The sequence below is a fragment of the Puma concolor genome, chromosome A1, assembly GCF_028749965.1.
Source record: "Puma concolor isolate L17-30 chromosome A1, mPumCon1.1.hap2, whole genome shotgun sequence".
NCBI lineage: Eukaryota > Metazoa > Chordata > Mammalia > Carnivora > Felidae > Puma > Puma concolor.
Window position 1 is genome coordinate 89,080,415 of NC_141667.1, and position 16,404 is coordinate 89,096,818.

The window sequence follows — 16,404 nt, forward strand, 5'->3', positions numbered from 1 at the left end:
CCACCCCCACCCCGATCCTGGATAAAAAATCTTTAAAAATTAAAGGGCGCGCGCGCGCACACACACACACACACACACACACACACACACACACCGAAGTATCTAGAAAAAATAGTTAAAGGGGAAGTGTTACAATCCATTCTTTGAAGGTTTCTGTGATATTTCCAGAGATGGGATAGAATCAATGTTCCGATGAACATTTAACGATTTTGTAAGTGAAGGTAAAGTCCATTAAATTTAACCATGCATATGGATACTTTTTAATCTGCCACACATTTGCAAGGAAATGACTGATCTAGCCTTATTTGGGCATACTGTTCTAGGAAAAGGAAGAAATGTATCATAATTTGTAGTGGCATTGTTAAAAGCCTTAGCATATCTTTCGGACATTATTCCTTGAAGATTGCATTTCTGTAAGACGAAAAGGCCCTGGGAGATGTGTATTATGATTCCCACTTAGCAGACTGTAAAACCAAGCAGAGCTGGGAGAAAGGGTATTCGGCAGGTCACCAGATACTCACTACCAGTCACTAAATTTAAATTAACTCACTGTGGGCCTGAGTCTTAAAAGACTAAACTCGGCTAACACCCCTAAAATAAAAGTAGCCAAAATTCATTTTTCCTTCACTGAAGCAATTTAAAAATAAAAAAATCTTAGGGATGTCAACCCAAATATAGAGGCTTTATAAATCTTAATGAGTTTTCACTATGAAAAGTCTTCTTACTAATACAAATGGGTAAATGAATATCGACCATCGTGGTCTGATATGTCTCAAGGTTGGGAGGAGTAGACCCACTCTGAAGCCAAGGAGAAGTTCATTTGTGCGCTCTAAGTCATAGAAAGCTAGTTTCAAGCAGAGACTAGAACACAGGAGTATTTGTCTGTGCTCAGTATAGTCAAACTGCTGGGAAGGAAAAGGTATTATTGGTAATAGAATTCATACAGGCGACTGAATCCACACCACTATTCCCAAAGTATTTAAAATTCGCCTTTAGGCGACATATACAATAAGCCCTTTCAGCAACTTCAGCTGCAACTTCATTATCCCAACTTGACAAATTTGGTTAGCTTGGGATATGATGGATTTGACTTTCTCCTTTGTAATTGTTAATCAGATACAAAATTAAAGGTACAAAAATAAAGATAAATATAGGCTCTTTAGATATGAGATAAAGGATATGATTAAACCTTGGCTTGGAATAACAAATCCTTTGCATATTGCAGATTCTCAATCACAAGCAGTCCATATGGTGTATACTGTGCATAGGCTAAAGCTGTACCTAAAGAATTTCTGAAATTTAGATATTTGGCACTATTTATGTTAAAGGCTATAAGTATTTTCACAATTAATGGTAATTTTAATAATTTTGTGTTTAATATACATTCATGTGGTTTAAAATCAGAATTAACACTAATGTTACTTCAGATTAGAAGTTTTAGAAATACAGTTATTTGAATGTACTTTAATATCAACACTCTTAAAAAAGATTTTTTTTAATTATGTACCTTGTTGTACTTACACATTTTAAGGTGCCAAAGAAGAGTTGCAAACTGTGAAGTAACTTCTATGAAGAGATGAAGTAAAGAATGGAAGGCAAATGACTGTATGTGTATGTGGTGAGTGCTTAACATTTGTTATATCATTTACCACCAAGTTAATTCGTAAAGGTAAAATTGCCAGACTCTTGGCCATTAGGTATTTGTAATGTAGGCACCTATAAAAGTGATAAAGAGTCACGTGACCATTGTATGCTTTACATTATAAGCAATAGCATGTCATTTTGTTTAAAGCTCACATGTCACCTTTCAGGGCCTACCTTTGCAAGTCTTTTTTACAATTAATCCATTTCAGGGGAAGTTATGTGTGTCATCTGTACTGTAGCTATAAAAAGATATAACATTTTTAATGCTATTGGAATTTGTATCTTACTACTTTTTATATTTTTCTGAACTTCTATGTTCAATTATGTTTGTGTTGAAAGCATTCTGGCTGAAGAACAAATACTACACAGTTGAATAATCTTGAGGGGTAGATTAATCTATAGCCTCTCTTCATCTTAGGGTGGGTTGCTGTGGCAACCGCCCCAGCTTACTTTAAAATAATTTTTTAAAGCTCACTTCAAGAGCTACACCCAGCGTGGGCCAAGCTTAAAAGCAGGCATACCCAGTGAACAGGGTTTTGGTAGACTGCTGATTTAATGTAGGGAAGTAGTAAAGAGAGGAGGGTGGAGAAAGATGGTACACAACCTTGAACAGAAATTAGAAATTAGCTTTCTTCAGATTCAAGACCTCAGGATTATGCTCTCTGGAACTTCTGTGGCACTTAATGAAATAGATTGCTAAACAATTCTTTTTTGGGGGGAACGAGTTACTATATATTTACATATATAATAAAACACAATAGTGATTTCATGAAGGAAATATCCGATGATTAGGGAAAAAACCTTATTTAAATAGTACAACAATCTCAGACATCATTTTATCTTAAATTATTTGTCACCTTTTATTTAACATGATAGGCCACTAGCATCCAATTGACTTACAAGGTATAAGAATTTTTTACTTACCAATCATAGAACTGGAATAGATCGAAGAATTCACTTAACTCACTTAATGAATAAGCAAACTGAAGCCCAGAAAGGATACACTCATTAGTTAGGCACAAATCTTGAACCAGAGAGTATGGGCCTCCTAACACCTAGCACAAGCTCCTCCCTACACCAAAAAAAACCACTATGATACTAGCCAAGTACCATTAGGTGGCAAAGATCAGGGTGATTTTAGTAAAAAACAAATAAAAAACAAACAAAAAACCCGCAGAGTATTAAAGAAGAATACAAAGCACATTTTGGATTAACCACTTTATGGATTACCAATGAATAATTTTAAATCTCTGTGACTTTCCATTGTATATTTCTGCACAACCTCTTTTGTTCTGCTTCAACTATAAAGGCTCATGGGAAGGAAACTAATGCTAATATTAACTTAGGTCACACATAATTAAGAAGCTAAATCTGCTGAGGGGAATATCTTATATTTTAAAAGGCCAACTGTGATACATTCCAGATCCAAATTATTTCCAAATTATCCACAGTGAGGGGTTATACGTATTTTTCAATGCTTGTACTACCATTGATAATGATGGGTTTATTATAATGTTTATTATTAAATAATTTCTTAGGATGTTAAAAGGTAAAATAGTTTCTTTTTGAAGGAAGACCATCAAAATCTGAAGGGCACTGTGGTAAATACAAATAATCTATAATCCATCAAAAATAGTATGGTTGAAAGTCATGTATCACCTATGTCCATTTGCTCATGTAAAATAGGCTGTGGCAATTCATTGCATTAATTTCAGGCCTTATGAAAATACACTTAGATGTTCCTACAAATGTTTTGCTTTGTCAACGCATTTGTGAATCTGGAAAAAATTAAATTAATTTCATTTTTACCACCATATATAGACATATCTTATTATTCAAAATGACTATGCCCTTTAAATTTTGGGATTCTTTTTTTAGAAATTGTACCTTAAATGAAAACCTGATATAGATTATCTCTGCCATATTATTAAAATGAATTCATGATAGTAGTATGAAAAACAAACAGGCAAATAAATATACTGTAGATACTAATCTGCAAGAAATAATACTATTTCAGATGGCTTTTGCTTTGTAACAGTATGCCATGCTTTCCTATAATAAAAGCAAGAGACTCATCTTAGCTGTGCTGATAGTCACAATGCTGATGAGCCAGAAGCCTGAAGATTGTTCAGATCTGGTTGTACTTGCCTGTAAAATCAGCCTTCTCCTTTCAAGTGAAGCCTTGGGGCAGACACCTGAATGTTGAGCCTGCTCTTCTGAGAAAAGCTACTCACATCAAATAGCCCCTACAATGAAGCAGGAGGCTTTTTGAATCACACTGTCCTCATGCATTAAAATAGTCTAGAGGTATAGTGCAGAACTTAACAGGAAATGCAACTAGTCATTGGGTTAAACACATAGTGCTAAAAGGAATTTTTTAAAGTGAGGAATTATCTTTAATTAGTTACAGTATACTCCTATTGTCTACCTCTGTATGTTGTGTTATTTCCCCAATTTCTTTTCTTCCTTTCACATTAAAAAATTTTAATTTGGTTTAAACATTTTATATGATCTCTATAGTTCTACTGGCATGCAATCTTGTATTTTCATGGTTTGTGTACTAGTTGGTGTATTTTGATTTTTTGGGGTGTGGTGTAATTGGCTAGAAGGGAAGTGCCCAACCCCTAGTAGCCTTTCCTAAATCTTGAATATTAACCTTTTTTTTCCTTTTTGTTTTTTTTTTTGTTTGTTTTTTTGGTTTTGTTTTTTTTGTTTGTTTGGTTTTTTTTTTTTTGGTAAGGTCAAGTGTTTACTGTGCTTCAACCTTAACATAAGTATCTTCCTTATCAGTCTCTATTTCTGCTTCCTGTGCAGCTGAAACTCTTCAGGATAAGTGAAGTCATCAGCTATCGGGATAGGGAAGCCTAATGCATTTGGGAAGTTGGTTTGGTTTACATGCTAATGCTCTGGATAAAATCCAGTAAGGTGTGGAAGAGATAGAAGTAGGCGTTGGGAGGGGGGAAATCTCCGAGGAAGCTGCCGCCTCGGTAAATATTTCCAAACTGATTAGAAAGTTCATGGCCCCGCGATGAAGTCGAGATTTCAAATACTGGTAATTATTTTATTATTTTGTACATTACTAACACATGAGAAGTATTTCGGCACGCTTTTTAGCCCTCCAGCCTTTCAGGGCCGAAAACCGCCTATTCTGGGCGTGCAGGAAAAGCGCGCTGGAATCGAGTGCTGCAGACATCCTGGACGGTGGCTTCTACGCGTGAGTAACAGAGGAGCGCTCGGACCGGTGGAAGAAAGAAGTGGTTAACACGTCTCCAAACCGGGGAAAAGTCACGAGAGCAACTATTAGGGTCGCGCTCCTATTGGTCAGAGGAAAGATTCCGACTTTAGAAGGACTTTCCTGCTGGCTGGCTCGCAGAGTCCCCGGGGAGCGAGCGCGCGGCAGCCGGAGATGGTTCTCCGAGCGTTCTCAGCGGCAGCGTGGGGAGAGCGGGGAGCCGCCGCTCGCGATGTTGTCTTCATTTCGTGCAATAAAGAATTGTCATTAGGTTTGCGTATGGCATGTGCCATTACCCCACCGTAAAACTAAAATTAGCAAAATGTCAGGAATGGAAAGATTGATTCACCAAGATGCAATTATCATTTAAAAGTGCTTGATTGAGGTACTGATGTTCAGTGATTTATTCTGCATACCATATACATAATTAAAGTAGTGTAGTGGAGTAATTTATCAATCTAGTTGAGACTGGAGGGGTGAGGAGGGAACTGCTGTATGTTTGTTTTATTAAAATGCTCCGAGGTCTAGTCCCGCCCCCCTTTTGAGAGAGTGAAACTGATGATTTCTCTAGCTCGCGAGGAGAGAGTCAACGGTTTGGGATTGTGAGGGAGAGAGAGACGGAGAGGAAAAGGCAGCGCGAGGCAAAGGCAAGGGCAAGGACAAAATAAAGGGGAAAAAAGAAGCAAGAAGCACTTCTTAGGACGTGCTGCTTAGAACCCGAAGCCCGTCTGCCCCGTTTTCCCTGCCACCCCCGTCTCCCCTCCCAATATCCTTCCACCACTCCCCTCTGCGCCCCCCCCCACCCCGCCTTTTTTACGCGATGTTTCAAAGGCTGCGAGCGGCTCTCCTTTTCCCATTCGTCTTCTGTCACTTCCTTCCTGGACGCAGTTTTCTGGACGAGTCTGGTTACTTTTAATCCGGCCGGCTGCTGAGAGCTACTTTCTCCTCCTCCTCCTCCTCTTCCTCCTCCTCCTCCTCTTCCTCCTTCTTTTCCTCCTCCTCTTCCTCCACCTCCTTCTCCTCCTCCTCCTCTTCCGAGCGGCCTCGGAACGCGCGAATGCGCGACCCCGCGCGCGCCTCCCCCGCGCGCGCTCCCCCCGCGCGCGCACACACTTCGTCTCCAGCTCTCTGCTCGCTCTGCTCGCAGTCACAGACACTTGAGCACACGCGTACACCCAGACATCTTCAGGCTGCTATTGGATTGACTTTGAAGGTTCTGTGTGGGTCGCCGTGGCTGCATGTTTGAATCAGGTGGAGAAACACTTCAAGGCTGGACGAAGTAAAGATTATTGTTATTTTTTTTTTTTTTTCTCTCTCTCTCTCTCTTAAGAAAGGAAAATATCCCAAGGACTAATCTGATCGGGGCTTCCTTCATGTAAGTACCCCTGACATTTCTCGAGGAAATAGAAATAGCCTGGGTATTGTCTCTCAAATCTGCATCAGTATATTCCACGGCACTGAGTCTGTTCCTCTTTGAAGGCTGAAGTTGAGGCTTGTTGTGCATTCTCTTTTTTAGATTATGTGATTTCCTTGTCTGTTGCTAAAAGTAACTTTTTAGATAGTCTTATCCGTTTGCCATCAGTTATTGAAATCACTCCTGACTCGTTCTTGTCACACCAGTGTGTTTAAAGTTTCATGAAGTTAGTTCACGTCATTAGCATGTTTGATATGGTGGAGCGTGTGGAGCCTGGTGGATTTTAATATTTCACAGAATGTTCTGTGACCTTGAAGTACATACCTTAAGATTTAGCCGCTAGTTTACTGTGGAAAGATGCTCCTGTGGGTCCCCCCCAAAGACTCTGATTTGCTTTGGGTTATGCTTCTGAGCCACTAATTCTTGGGATTAGTTTCAGCTAAAGCATGGCTGTCTGTCAGAGTATACCTTTGTGCATCTCCTTCTCTTACCAAAGTGCTGGCTTAATAGAGGGCTTCTCAGTTGGTGTGGACAAAAAGTAATACCCTGGCCATGGTAGTCTATACATTTCATAATTTGTATTGGGGTTTCAAGTATATGCATTGCTGTTCAGGTCAAGCCAAATGCATAGCTATTTAAAAAAGAAACAAGGTTAAGTCACTTTAATTGCCTTCTGTCTGGACTTTGGATGAAAGTTACCAAACTCAGTGATAAAGTTTGGCACAAAGGCATTATATATGTAGGCATAACACATTGTTTGTTGTATTATTAAATACTATGCAAGGATTTAAATTTAATACTAATGTTATCTTCTTACCAGAATACGGCTATTAATTCTTAAAGGAAAATTTACATCTGAAACATTTCTGACTATTCTAGGTCCAGTGGGTACCATGTTTTGGAAAAAGCTCTTTTCTTCACATTGTAGGAATGTGTGTCTTTTGTATAAAATACCTTTATATGTAAATGCTGACAGTATAATAGGTAGAATCAGGCTCTCTGCCAGTTCTTTAACTGGTCCTCAGTAGAGAATTGCTTTGACATAAAGTGCATTTTACTATTGTGAATCTGATACTAACTCTAATAGTCACTGTCTTGTGAAATGGTTAGTGACTGCATATATTTTCTAAGTGCTGTAAAGGGAACTCCAGCCACCTCATTATACCAGTCAAAAAAAAAGTGACCAGCCTCTTTTTCACTGGCACCTTGCAGTGGAATTGTGGTTGCAGAGTAAAGATGTTTATGTAGGGTATAATAACTCCAATCCCTAGAGACTTGGAAGGACATGGAAATGTGACCACCTGTGAACCCCGCTTAACCTCTGTATTGCATACTAAGTTTAGCTTTAAATAGATTAACAATCTCCATTTCTCCAATTTGAAAGTAAAACATCGTATTTAATTTTTAAAATAATACCAGTTTGGGCTAGTCTTTGAAAATGTTCAGCATATACCAATAAGACACAAGCAGTATTTTTGTTTTTCCATCAGTTTCAATTAAATATAATGCAATTAATAAACCATATTATTGTCTCCCAGTGTATGCATAAAATTATTAAGTTAAAAGAAGTAATTATAAAGCAAGGGGATTCAGAAACTGACAGGTAAAATGAGATATGCCTATCTAATATACTATCTCAAGAGGAAAAATATCTTTAAATCAAAAATCTCAATCTATTTGTAGGAAAGTACATTTGGCTGTATAGCAGACTACAAACTCAATTCGGAAAGTTTTCATCAAAGCACACTTTAAACTCAATATTTAAAATATGGTTCCCCAGTCACGTTAAGGAGACAATAGTTGGCAGTTATCTTTAAGTTTTACTAAACTTTATAAAAATCTATTGTTATTTGCTACTGTAGTTCACAAAGCTTTGGCATATATGTGACATATTTTCCAGACTTCTTACTAAAGACAGTATTTTCCTTCACTCATTAATTATGCTATTTACATTCTGATTGCTGTGTATCACATCAAAGACAATATTAAAGACCTAACTTTTAATAAATATTCATTTGTTTCTTTGGTTTAAATAAGAAATAAATACCTTATAATAAAAAGTCAATTTTCCACCTTTTGTGAGCTGTTCATACTTTAAAAGTATGCAATCACATATAATGTTAACTTTTCAGACCAGGAACACATAACATTAAATACATGAAATTTAAATAACAAGGACTCTACTGTACCTTGCTTCTTTTCATATATATATATATATATATATATATATATATAACTCAGTTTTTTAAATTTGGTGGAAATGGTTTATTCCAATAGTGAAAAAGACTGTCTAATGATTCAAAGTTGAATCGTGAAAAAGCATCATGTTTTATATTTTTCAGATTTCTGTGTATTTCTTCCCTGGCCCTCACTCTTACACCGAATCAATAAATTGAATAACACTACAACCATATCTTTGTAATAAATGACCTATTGTATTCAATTTATATTATAAAAAGCTGAGCTAAATAACTCCTTGGCATATGTTAACATTATATTTCAAAACTTTCTTCTGTTTATTGTAGTATGTTTCGTGGTTTTATTTCCCAACACTACGTGCGGTATATTTTGAGTCTATGAAATCTCAGAAAGTGACAAAAATAGGGAAATATCTGTGCAGAAACACTTGTGCTACATAATAACAAAAAAAATAGTTATTAAACAGAGAACCCTGGCTTCAGGGACAACATGGGAGAATTTCATGTGTAATTAGGGGTTACAGAGTGGACTTTAAAGAGATTATTGCTAAAGTTCTACTTGTTTCAAAAGCACATCCTCAGAGAACACACCAGGCAGATTAATATCTAAAATTTAGAAAAATGCACATATTCATTTTATGACTATAGTGATTGCCTGGGCACAATGAAAATATTTAATCACTGATGTTCACTCTGTGTGCTGCCTGTGGAAGGATAGGTGATTAAGATCCCCGACCTCAGCACTGTACCTTAATCTCATGGGCGCGTGGACTGCCCTGCACTCAGTAAAGCCTGACTGTTCACCGAGATCTGTCATCTTTAGGAAATCAAACCAGATTACAGAGGCGATTCACAAAACCAGGAGCAACAACAGAATCTGTGCACCTTACAAAAGGCAGATTACGCAGTTCACATGTTATTTTGATAGGTCAAAGATAAAAGCTGATTGTTGAGGAATAGCAAGACACTCCAATTTCCAATGATTGCTAGATAAGTATACCACAACCCTGTTGCTTCACCATTATGAACAACGATTCAAACAATAGAAAACTCAGTTTTCAAATGACAGGCTTCCAGTGGTGAAATAAGAGAAAACATCCTTCACTTATATACCTTCATTGCTTAAATTTTAAGTTCCGTCACTTCTTTATGAACAGACATCAAGTTGTGGCTGCTTATGTGAAGCAGTTATCATAAGACTTAATTGCAGTAGACATTTTCAGAGGCGTTGTAGAGAGCACAAAACAGAATTTGCCAGAAATAAAACATACACTCATGGTATTGAATAACTGAGCAGAAAATGCATAGTAGTCAATAGCCACTATGTTATTCTGTTACCAAATATATTCCTCATAAAAATGTGTAATTACACAGTTACGAATCAATACATTTGGAATATATCTTGATAGGTGTTTATTGGTCAAATTACATGTATTTCATGAATGTTATATACAGATTATTCTTTACAACAAAATACGATGTTTTGAGAGTTTATTTCAGAGAATAAAGTTTTGGTTTACATAATAACATTTTGAAAACCCCAACTTCTTACACATCCACTCTACAGTAATTTCTTGCTTCTTTAAAAATTGAAGTCCTTTTTTACCCAACTGATGCCTCCTAGTGTTTCACACAATAAAACACTAATGAGTCACCCATAAATGTAAACATTGCATTTTCATTGCCTACATTTTCTGTGATACATAAAATTAATATTTATGTGTTTAATTTTCTGTGCATTATTATAAGATAGGAAGTTCTATTGAATGAGATGTTTCATCTGAGTGGATTTGTGGCACACACTTGCAGCTTTTCTTTGACCATAACAATATCTTACTAAGTTTTAATAAGTTTATTATCTTCAGTTCCAGTTTATATATTCACTGTTTATATTCACTCTTATTCCAAGTGAAAAACATAGGCAGAATAGCAAAGCTTCCATTTTCTAGGCCTGGAAACTGGAGAGCTGAGTTTATCGGGGAATGCCTGGTGAACAGAATGCAAAGGGACTGACCATTTTATTTAAACATGAAATACTTGAAAAGATATAAAATTTTGCCTACTTGTGTCTTTATACTTGCAAATTTCTGTGTGCAATGGAATAAAGAAAAAGAGCGTTTAGAAAAAATAAAAGTAAAGATAAATGCACAGATTTTCCACAAATACGGAGTATATCACTTTATTAGAAAATAACCAAAAAACTTGCCTGGGGAGTGTAGTATTCTACATAATAGAAGGAAGAGTTGTTAGAACATAACTTCTCATGATGAGCAGATTGTCTTAATGAGGTCGAAGTTAGTGGATACCAACTTTGGTGTGAGTTTTCTGTCATTATGATGAGTATAGACTTTTGATACTCTTACACTCCTGAGATTTCAAACAGCTTTCTGATTGTACTTACTAAGATGAATACATTAGTTTCTGAATATTTTTTCTTTAAAATATTTATGAAAGGGAGGGGGCATTCCCCAAATGGGTCTAAAATTCAAAGGATACACTCAAAAACCTGTAACATTTATGGGCCTCTTCCTGAGTTGTCATACAACATACATGTGCGCAAAAACATTGGCAGATTTCTTCCCCTGACACTTACAAGTGTTTTGAGCATCCAGATGTAGATACTAGAGTGAACATAGTTCATTTATGTTACCTATGTATGTGTCATTAGTTCTCGTGATTCAAAACACATAGCATTTTAACAATATTTGACTCTCATTTAAGATTTTCTAATTTGGTCAATAATACAGTGCTATTACAATTCTGTGCATGTTGGACACATTTCAAAGAATGTAAGGGGGTGTGTTCCTTTCGTTTAAGGAAGCAAACATGTAGAAAGGGGTGGACTTTTCCCACAAGAGCCAGACTTCTTCCCTTGGAGAATTGAAGCAAATATGCAGTGTGTAAGTGAATAACAGCATGAGAAAGAAAATAATTTCTAATGGTTTGCTATAGTTACTGAGCAAAGAAACTGTCAGATTTTTTTAAAGCAGTTCTTATTGATAAACCTTTTTCACACTGAATGCTGAAAAAAGGCTATGAAAGTTTTGTAATTTTAACACTAAATAACTTCTGTAAAGTGCACTAGAATCAATTTTGCTCAAAACAAGAATTCAGTAGTACCTATTGTACAGATATATTGAGGCATAAAGAAATAACGGGAGCTAGAAGTACCTACCCCTCTCAAGAACAAGTAGTTAACATCAGAGTTCTTATGTTAGTTGTTTTTGTCTGTGTAAGAAAAATAATTAAAATTCTACAACAAAGAATACTGTTGTAAAAATAAGAGATAATATCTCTTATCTCTTATTTCTTTGATATTATTTTAACATTAACTGCAAAAAGGGAAGTCATGTTACTGTTAAGCATGGAAATTATATACCCTTTATATAAATTCGTGTTTTGGTTACAGATGATAATATCAATAACATTCATTTGTCATCACCATAATGCATTTTTTGTACGATGTCACATTGTCATTATATTACTGAAGTTAAATCTCTGTATTTATTTTTACAGTATAGCCAATGTAAACAAAATTCAAAGTACACATGAAGAGAATCTTTTGAGGACATTATAAAGAAAATTGGTGATATTACAAGCAATAAAAACAGTAAACCTATTACAGGCAGATTTTTGCAGGAATCATTACTCTTTAATAATGCAGACGTTATAGAAACTTTATTAATTCTTAATGCGGTAAATTTTAAATGAATGGAGCAATGTTGTTCATCCTGCAAGTGGTTGCGATTCATGTAGAATGACAGTGCAAATCTTCTCGTAATGATTTAAATCAAGTACCTTAAACTTGTTTTTAGAGAAGCTGTAGAAACTGATCTCGGAGGCAGTCCCTGGTGAGAACCTGCTTTTTCCAAAAAACATCCTGAGCGTAGTCTGGTTTTCCTCTTGTATCTTGTTGTCATAGATAAGATGTACATGAAGAATTCATAAAAATTGTTCTCAGATACTATGGATCTCTAGCATACCGGATTTAAAAAGCGATGGATATGGTCTCATTCTATCACTAAGAAGTGTTTTTTAAAACAGCTAACAACTACCTCTCTTTTTTTCCCCACACATCTGTGATTCTTTTAGCAAGTTAACAATGATAGCAAGAGAATGCATCTTTCTCCGAACACCAAAGATAGGCAGCTTGGGCTTAGATATGCTTATTTATCTGCAAAATTAGAAAGTCGACTTACTAATGTAAATAAGTAGGGACAAACAGGAAAATTAGTCTACTATTTAATGGAGTAAACATGACTTTTTAGCCTCCTAATTAATTGTTGACCATGCATAAGGTGTGCAACCAAGGTTTATTATGGAAGGCTGGTATTATTGCTTAATGTAACATGAAGCATTGGGATTTCTTTAAAGTAATTTTGAAGATGTGATTATTTAGCAGAAATATTCACCAGAGCATTTTATTTTTAGAAATCATGGTCACACAAGGAAGCCTTTATAGGACCGACTACCTAATTGCAGTAAAAAATCTCTTTAATGAATGAACACACACTCACACACACACACACACACACACACACACACACACATACACACACACACACACGGAGAAGAACACAAATTTTAAGAAAATAATGGCCCTATATTTTTCAATTATTTTGCCACATTCTTTATATCTGAACAGAATGTATGTCTAAGCAGATGTTTTAGGTTATATCCTTCATGTAGGTGAGTCTGTAAATGTACCATTTAACTTAAATGGCTTTGTGGGAAGGTAGTTTGAGGAGTTTAAAAAGGAAAAAAAAAAAAACCTCCAGTTACTATAGTTTCAGCTCTTTCTTTTTAAAAACAGTAATTACACTCAGGATAAGGAAAGAAAAATAAACTCTTTTAATTCTTTGTAACATCCCCAGTTTCTGAGGCAGAGCCCTGGTGTATTTTTATTTCTGAATATGCAGGCAGGTACTGGCAGCAGAGATACAAAATGAAAACTTCCTGGCTACAGACCAGATACAGTGCACAGTGCCACATCATAAACTTCCCCTCTTCTGTCTCGGAGTGATTTCAGCCCGAAGTAATGTCCTTTTTTCCCCTTGCGTAGGCTAAGGAGCAGAGGGCCTTCTTCCTGGGCAATCGCTTTGGGAAAGGAAAAGCATAATGTTTCCCCTCTTTAACTTGAAAATTCTGCCTCTTAAATCACTAAGACATTAACTGCAAAGTGGATTCAGTATGTTTCCTTTTTCTTCCCATATAACAGTTTAGAATGCACAAAACAATAGGTGTAAGATAGAAAATGAGACCTCTTCCCCAATCCCCTCTTGCAGCACATGCAGGCCCAGTCAGATATCAGTATTTTTTTGTTTTGCAGAGAAAAATATAATGGTTTCTTTTCAGTAAGGCCTGTGCATTATATTCCAGATATGTTAGGTCATTTTGTGATGCAAATTAATGTTGAGTGGTTTTTTTGTACTTATCTCGGGAAATAGCAATGTTCTGCCACAATACATGGCACTACAGTAATTTTTATTGATAAACATTCACGCTTTTAATGATTACTAGGTCAAAATACAAAGTACAAAGAGAGAAAATACGGGCTTTAGTTTTCAGATTTGGTTTATGCCCTTCATTTGAAAAGTACAGTGTAAGTAATGTGCTTATTACCATACAACATAAATCAACCCCCAAATATCTGCATGAATATTCTCTGCATTTGAAACTTCAGTCTGAAAACTCATACTTCTCCTTGTAAAAATAAACAGTCGTTAAAACCAGTCTTTAATCCTGGCTACATTTTCAACCAATACCAATGTGATTTTAAAAAATCTTATTAAAAAATCATTTCTAACAGCCATGGCTCCTTTCAGTTAGTAGCCTAATTCTCATTTGTGTAAAGTAGACAAATTATTGCCAGAATACATCCCTAAAACTAGCCTCCTCTTGTAGAAATGTATTAAGTGGGAGTCTTCAGTAGAAAATGTAACCATGTAAGAAAAAATTTTTCCAACTTTATTTTTAAACTAAATTATTAATTTAACAGTATACAAATAGTGTATAAATGTTAGTTTGGTCATTAAGCCACTTAATGAATTATTAATTGACTATATAACATTTACCAAGTCAGACCAACAGTTAAATGTAGTTTAATTTTATTTCTCTTTAAAGTAAAATAGATAAGAGATCATTTTAATTATCTTTAAATACCTAGAAACTATCTTTCTGTGGCTGCAAGTGTTTCCTTAAAAAGTAGCAAGAAATTTTCTTAAAATGTAAAAAGTAGCTCATAAGAACATGGTGACAATGACCTATTCTTGCCAAAGGTGTTATGAGCAAAGGTCCTGTACCTGGCACACTTTCAAGGTCCCTTGGCAAGGGGAAAAGATGTTAAACTTTTTTTTGCATATAGCAATATACATAGGAGTCAGTAATTTTCTGGCATTTATTTCTTACAGAATTAGGCATTCTATTTAAAAATCCACTTTCAGTCCAATTTAGGACATGGTATGAGACTTCTTTATCTCCTTAGAATTATCCCAGACCATAGGATAATTTGAATCATCACCACTTGATAAATATTGTTAGACACATTGTAAAGTTTCAGTTGTTTAATATGTGTACTGAATAAAATTTTTTAAATAGAAAATGAATTATTTTGCTCTTTAAATAATAAAACTATACCTGATTAAAACGTGAATCTCTTGGAGGTAATTTTCTGATCAAAAATTTTTAAAATTTTAAACTGCCAACCAATAAATTACCAAGTACTTTGTTAAGATATCTGATTTCTATTCACATTTGAAGAGCCTCATTAAGTTTTGGGTGGCCTTTAAGTAAAGGTTCGATGGTTCAGAAAGTAGGTCTTTTCACCGTTCTTCTGTAACAGCTAAAATGTTAAAAAGTTATAAATCCAGTCCTAATTCCATCAGGATAGTCTAAGTGAAGACTAACAACCTGGCTATTTTTTTTTAAGTGTGTCCATTTAATCATTTCTAGTATTTATCAAAAGACTACTCAGGGTCTTGTATAGGTTATAGGTAAAGGAAAAAAAAATTTGACTATCTTTTTCTTTTCTTTCACATTTGAGTTTTTCTCCCCTTACATAAACCGAAAAGAAATCTATGACATTAATATATTTGCAAAGGGCTGGGCAAGGTACTCAGTCCCATTGTTTATTTTCCTACAGCCCTTTGGTTGAAATGAATGGTCAGTGTCCCCTTTAGGACCGTTCAATCTTTCTTGAGTTAGTGTGAGCTCTATGTGATTCTTTTTTTTCCTTCTCTCATTTCATAGCTGAAAAACTTAAAGAATTCTTGACTTCACCCTTTTTTCCTTCAATTTTTTTTTGAATCCTCTCCTGAGTTCCCTTCTTACTTCAAAACATTTGGTATTGTAATAAAGTATACTTTCAACTGAATTTGACTATACATGTGAGATCGTAGAATGTCTTCTTACACTTGAGAGATTGATGTGGTTCATCAAGCCCAATGCCGTGTCATGAAAGAGCTCTAGACACTGATCTTGAAACAGTGAAGGCCACAGAATGGTATCTTTGTAAGGAGCCACCGACAGACTTAGAGCCAATGGATGGTGTATCCACAGCAAAAACGCACAGCATTGTGAAGTCTCAGGATGTGGTACGGTTATCGAACTAGTTGAACCAAATTATGGCTTTCCTCATATTTGTGATGTGTTGGGCCAAAACCCTAAGATGTGAGTGTGTGTGTAAAGGGAGGGGTAGATGGAGGACAGCAGAGAGAGTGAGAGACAAAAAGCATGGGAGAGTGAGGAGGAACGCAGGAGAAAGAGAATATCGATTCTCTTGATTTGCAAGCCTAAAAAGTTTGAAGACCCAGTACCATATTCATATCATTTGTTTAATTTTACACATCTGAGCACTTAGGTAAACGGGTCCTTAAGCAATAGAGAGTAATGGTTAAGAGAAAAAAACCAAACTGAGT

The 16,404-nt window shown here is 35.7% G+C and overlaps 1 protein-coding gene and 1 long non-coding RNA gene across 18 annotated transcripts in view; one reads left to right on the top strand and one right to left on the bottom strand.

Moving 5' to 3' along the window:
* Window positions 1-16,404, top strand: part of MEF2C (myocyte enhancer factor 2C) — a 173,373-nt gene that overhangs the window by 14,092 nt on the left and 142,877 nt on the right. For 4 of the 17 annotated variants that reach the window (XM_086697055.1, XM_086697063.1, XM_086697085.1 and 1 more), the window contains exon 1: window positions 6,030-6,251. The gene's annotated coding sequence lies outside the window, so the exon portion shown is untranslated. Of the gene's footprint in view, window positions 1-1,531; window positions 1,619-6,016; window positions 6,252-16,404 lie in introns of those variants that run through there. The other 13 variants (XM_086696986.1, XM_086697067.1, XM_086696991.1 and 10 more) reach the window with 7 other exon arrangements.
* Window positions 4,692-5,896, bottom strand: LOC147584292 (uncharacterized). The gene is made up of 2 exons (XR_015248160.1): window positions 5,694-5,896; window positions 4,692-5,115 (listed from the first exon to the last, which is right to left on the bottom strand). It is a non-coding gene; the product is annotated as an uncharacterized LOC147584292 (long non-coding RNA).